The following is a 6,000-nucleotide window of genomic DNA, read 5'->3' as shown; positions in this document are numbered from 1 at the left end:
TCCCGCGGTCTGCTTAATGTTTCTGTTCATGATGGTCTTTCAAGTTTCCAAATGCGAGCCTCTGCGGCTCTGCCTGCTCGTCATTACTTTATCCAACCAAAATGCAATGAGAACCATACACCGATTTGAAACTTGAAAAAACGAGGAATATCTGCATTCCGTAACTCATAGATAGCTATACTTTTAGGATGTTGCGGATAAGATTATCACTGAGATACTGTTGGCGGCTAGGAATTTTAGAATTTCAAGGACATGTAAAGGCTTTGTAATATCGTATGGTCGAGATCCTCGAGGATCAATTTGCTTGTTTCCTGCTAGGTGTTGTTTACCCCTCAAAATCCAACACGTTTTTTTTTTCTAGTACTTTGTGACACTATTGAGTAATATTGGTCTTGAAACCGACGAGCAGCAAGTGAAGTATCTCGTATTGGGTTGATTGTATACTTATGAAGAAGAATCTAGTTTCAGAGAACTCATAGTTAGCATCACAAGCTGACTTGATAAGAGTCATTTGTGATGGTTTTCTCATATCAAGTGAGGATTTATGATATAGTAGCCTCATGGCGATGCAAGAACGACCTGAGCAGGATTTGCTCTATCGATCGTAGCTTTGTCCTAAGGAGACAGGGAATATATATTATATATGGAAAAATCCTAGTAGCAGCCACTGTTTGAGAGCATCCATCGCACACATTATGTGTGGGCAGTACATTTTTTTCGCCTCTCTCAGTTCACAACAAACTTTTCTTATGAAATTCTTTTCTTCCTCTCTCCCGCGTCGCCTAGTTCTCCTCCCTCCCTGTTGCCCATCTTCTTTTGTTCATCTCCCCCCACTGCGTCGCCCCCCACCCCCACCCCTGTTGGTTGCCGTCGACCCTCCCTCTGCCCATCCTCTGATTGCACAGTTTGAATACCTCTTATTTCTGCTGAAGAGATCTCTGCGGCTGGCACAGACAGTTTCTTGATTGATTGCAGAGCCAGAAAATCAATCTGGTCCAAAATCGCAAACACCCAAGAGTTATTACACTGCAACAAACACAAAGTAAGCACAATGAAAACCCTCAAACCCCTTAAGTCAACCATGGAAGAAGTGGCTACTGAGCTAGTGAATGTGGGGGGGGGGGGGGGGGGGGGGGGGGGGGGGGGGGGGGGGGGGGGGGGGGGTGGGTTTATAGGACCGTGAGAGATGGTTGAATGGGGAATGCTTTTCCGTGAGAGGACGGACCGATTTATTATGAGAAAGGGTGTGAAAGCTTTTATTAATGGCGGAACACCAACATCAAAAAGAGAGAACTTTTCGAGCTATTGGCTTGGAAAACAAGCTATGCTTGAATCTCCTTGATGAACCTTCTTCAACTTGGGTCTAGTTCTCTGCCTACACTCTCTCTCACTCAATGTGTTTACTTTTTCATTATTTTGGCTTTGGAAGGAAGATGAATTACTGCTCTGATACTTCTGTGTCTCTCTCTCTGGTTTGCGAAGCTCAAGGATGTGCGTTTTGTTAAAACAAAAAAGTAAAATAAAAAAAATGACAGCAGCCACGTACGCCTTCTTCATCGCCAACATTTTCTGCACCCACAAAAAACCGAAGTTGCAGATAGGGAAAAATAATGTTAGATGCTGGCGCGACACGACTAACAGTTGTTTGGTGATGGTTGAGGTGCGAGTTTTTGGTAGTTAGGTTGTGGTAATTACCTGAGCTTTTTGAGAACCAAAATGGTTTTTTTTTTTTTTTTTTTATTCTTTTGTGTTAATTTACGAGATTGTCTGTTGGTAAACGTAAGGGACAAAGAACAAAGAAATCAAGAAAGAACGGGAAAAAGAAGACAAGTGGGTCCCATCTAAAACCAACTCCAACTAAACATGTAAAGGAGACGTAAGGTGTGCTACAGAGCAGCTATGAACAGTAGCTGTAAACAGTGGCTGCTCCGTAGCACAGCTCCTCGTTATCAAAACTAAACTACACGCATCCTAAATTATGAAATGTCTGTGGTTAAGGAAAACTATTGAGGCTCTGCAGATGCCTGAGTTATGAAATTTTACTTAGAAAACTATAACGGTAACTTCGTGATTGCTGATGGTACTATGTCTTTAAATTGCTGGTCTCTTTTTTGAAATGAAATGAAATATTTTTTGAAATGTCAAAAAAAAAAAAAAAAGATTGCTGTTCTCTTGAAAATATAAAAGAAAGAGGGAGGATATATATATATTTTTATAAGTGAGAAAGAGGGAGGATATGTTTCTTCCTTTTTCTGAACTCTCCTCCTTTCATATAATACAATCATGTCTCGGATGTCTGCTATGTTTGTTAATGGGGAAGTTCATCCTGGTAGTGGGTAGATATTCCATTCAACTCCCTGGCTTATAAGACACACTGCCTTCGAGTTGTTTTTGTCTAATTAGTTATGGTGCTTCTCAACTCCAATCACCATCTATTGAGTATTCGTTGAACTTATGAATCAAAATGGTTGTCAGGATTTGTTGGTTAATATGATTCTCACATAATGACTTATTTTAACGTTGTTTTCTGTGGATACTGAATTGTTAAGAGTAACTATCATAACATTGTTATTCCCGAGTGCATGCATCTCCTAGTCCTCGTACTTCTAGCGAACTTCTGATGGATGTATTTAGGCTTTTGAAATCTCAGGGCTCTCTACTTGTACAAAAAAAATCTCTGGACTTTCTACATTAGAGAAATGGAATTTGTTTCTCACAACTATAAAGTTAACAAAAATATTTGGGGGCAGTATGTGGATGATTCCTAGTTTCTTTTGTATTAGTTAGAATTAAAGCGGAATAGTCTACCGTACTTATCCAAAATAAAAGAACAACAGAACAGTCTACTGTAAAACATGGACTTCCTAAAACATCCCCTCTACCGCTCATATCTTCATTGAAAGATGTAGGGTATTGAACACAGTGCTCTGTGTTTGCTCCAAACTTGCTTACCAACACTGATCTGAAAGAGTAATGCTATGTGGCTCATATTTAAGTATGTGCTTTCCTAATCAAAAGATGGAGAGCACCCATTCTCCCGAAATTAGATGGTCATTTTGCTTGAGTTCCTTCGATATGGTTCTCTCAAGTACCCTAGTGTATTTTACTTCCTCTGTTGGTTTGGGGTATGCCCCGAATATCCTTAAATTTTGCTATTCAACCAAGAAATTAGAAATATGTTCTCTCAAGAACAAACAGATTCTAAAAAGTTTTGAAGAAGTAAAAATTTTGGGGGAGAGAGAGAATTCAAAATTGAATTCCAGAACTCTATCATTCTATCTCAAATTCGTAGGCCAATGAGCCTATTTATAAATAATCAAAGGATGTGAATGAAAAGTTATAACTTTTCATTTTTTTGTATTCTGATATGAACAGTTATATTTATCCTGCTTATTACAAAGTGTCACCATGCTTCTCCACCAACCATCTCACACGGGTTCGAATCTTGACTGGTTCGACTTTTGGCATTTTCTTTGCCAAGAGTTGTGGCTTTTGTGAGCCACATGCGCGTCCCTTCGTGCATGAGTTGCCTTGGTCTGTGTGGAGGCCATCCTCTCTACAAAATAATTAAAACTCCTTTTTGATAGAGGTGTGGTTCAAACCTCTACCTTCAGGTAGATAGTGATAGTCAATACCACTGAGCCACTTGACAGTTACGACCACAACAATGGATCCAAATTATTATAACCATAAGCAATAGCTTACAAACTTTCCTTAATTTCTCTCTTTCCAAAATCTTATTTTACTAATAAAAAAAATTATCTCTTTCCAAAATAATGCATAACTTCCAAAAATAAATCTCCAAAATATTATTAATAATAAATATTATATATATTATTTTGAAAATATTTCCAACAATCCCCCACCATTTTCAAAATATATCCTAGTTAGAATATGAAAATTTATACATAAATGAATGTGTCTTTTGATTTGAATCTTCACATAGTGAAAATATATTAAAGCTAACGAGAATGACATAATAGACATGTTTTTAACTAGTGATTCTATACGATTTGCCGATTATATCTCACATATAAATTTTCTTCTCTTTGGGTAGTTCATAAAAGCCGACACGTGGATTGACATTGTGTCTATATCCTGGTTTCATAAGTGCTCTAGTGACAAAGCTTAATTCGCATAGGAGGCGGCACCACTCCCGCACTCATATAGGTAAACTTATCGAAAGTGTCCTGTAACTAAACATTTTAACATAACCATGTTATAAGTCTATTAAGAGTTTATTGCTCAGTCTTTCCTTTTCATTACAGTACCAATCACTTTAAACTTTGGGATGGTAAATTAGTTTTTCAAAAACTAATTTTGATATCATAGTGCTTGCAAACCACGGACATATAATGTACTTTGCTCATTAAACTCAAGTCATGTTCAAGAGTTGAGTTGAGTTTCTATTATTGGTAATTTTATTGTTTTGGCTTTAAACCCATCCCTTTGACGTCCCACATCAATTCTCTTGTAAGTTCTTTAGTTAATGGATATGTCAGTTCCGACAATATCTTGTTTAATCAATCGTAATAACTTCATATGTGAGTAATTACCTTAATATGCCTAGGCTTGCCATTATATATATGGCTTAGGCTCGTGACAATATAGCCTGATTGTCACAATGCAAAGACATTGGTGGCTTTGATTTTTTATTTTTTTTAAATCCGAGATCTTTATCAATAATTTCTTAGCCACTTTACCTTTTTGCTTCAAGAAGCCAATGCTATAGACCTAATCATCATGGTTGAGTAAGTTATGCATGCTTGCTTCTTTGATCTAAGGAGATTACTCCCCCACCAAGGGTAAATATCCTCCCACTAGTTGATTTGATCATCGTGTTCAGTTCCCAACTGGCATCTATATTCATTCTACAACCGAAAAGAAACCTCATTCTATAACTGAAGAAAATCTGTTGTACTCAATACCATAATCTATGATATTTCTTAAATACCATAAAATGTTTTGTACAACCATTGAATTAACTTGATCATTTAAATACATTTTGTAGCATCTTCTAAAAGATACAAGCCTCAAGTGTGTCCCATAGATCCTTGGCGATTGTTTTGTTCTGGTACGCGTCAAACAATGTGTCAGACATTGCATTGCAAATATGTTCCTTGCAGATATAGTCATCTTGTTCCCCCCATTTGATCCTTGCCCAACTTTGAGCGATTGTCTCGTCTTCATTTACAGATGGTCTAGAAGTGGTTAGAACATACACCACTTTGAGACTGGCCAGGAGTGTAGAAACACTCATTTCTCCCATAAAAGGTCTAATAGGAAGAGTGATGTAACTCCTTATAAAGTCTAGGACGAGTTTGTTCCTAAGCCATGTGAGACTTCTCAACACGCCCCCTCACGTGTAGGCCAGTATTTCCGGTACCATCATCATGGTTAGGTCGCAGGAGCCCATTATCAGTCATAAGTTAACCTGGCTCTGATATCATATAGAAACACTAATTTCTCCTCATAAAAAGGCCTAATAAGAAGAGTGAGATAACTCCTTATAAAACTCAGGATGTGTTTGTTTCTAAGTCGTGTGTGACTTCTCAACAAAGAGAAAGTACATATTCTTTTGCCAGCGTCGAAAATTGGCTCCATCAAAACGCTCGAGTTTAACAAAATCGGCAGTAAACTCTCTCAAAATATGTGCCATTAGTAATCGAATATTGTTTTAAGATTGGCGATATTGTAACGCGCTTTGAATCAAATTTTTCTCTCGCTATTGTCTCTTTTGCAGCTCCTTTGTACCAACAAGAGATACTAGCAAGAGGGGTAGATAGAAGGGCTTCTAAGGCATTGTTAAGGATGCAAAAAGAAAGTTTCCATCACATGAAGTCAGCTTTGAATAGAGGTTGATTGATCGTCAAAAGAAGATTTTGACCAAAAATTAGGATAAGTTTAAGGATTCACCCAGTAGGCAGAAACCTTCAGGCTTTAGAGGTTGAACTCACCTCAAATCACACTATAATTTTCCTTGTATGTTGTGTGGTTTAC

This window comes from Juglans microcarpa x Juglans regia, chromosome 2D, assembly GCF_004785595.1.
Source record: "Juglans microcarpa x Juglans regia isolate MS1-56 chromosome 2D, Jm3101_v1.0, whole genome shotgun sequence".
In the NCBI taxonomy this organism is placed as follows: domain Eukaryota; kingdom Viridiplantae; phylum Streptophyta; class Magnoliopsida; order Fagales; family Juglandaceae; genus Juglans; species Juglans microcarpa x Juglans regia.
Note: the sequence above shows the minus strand (reverse complement) of the source record.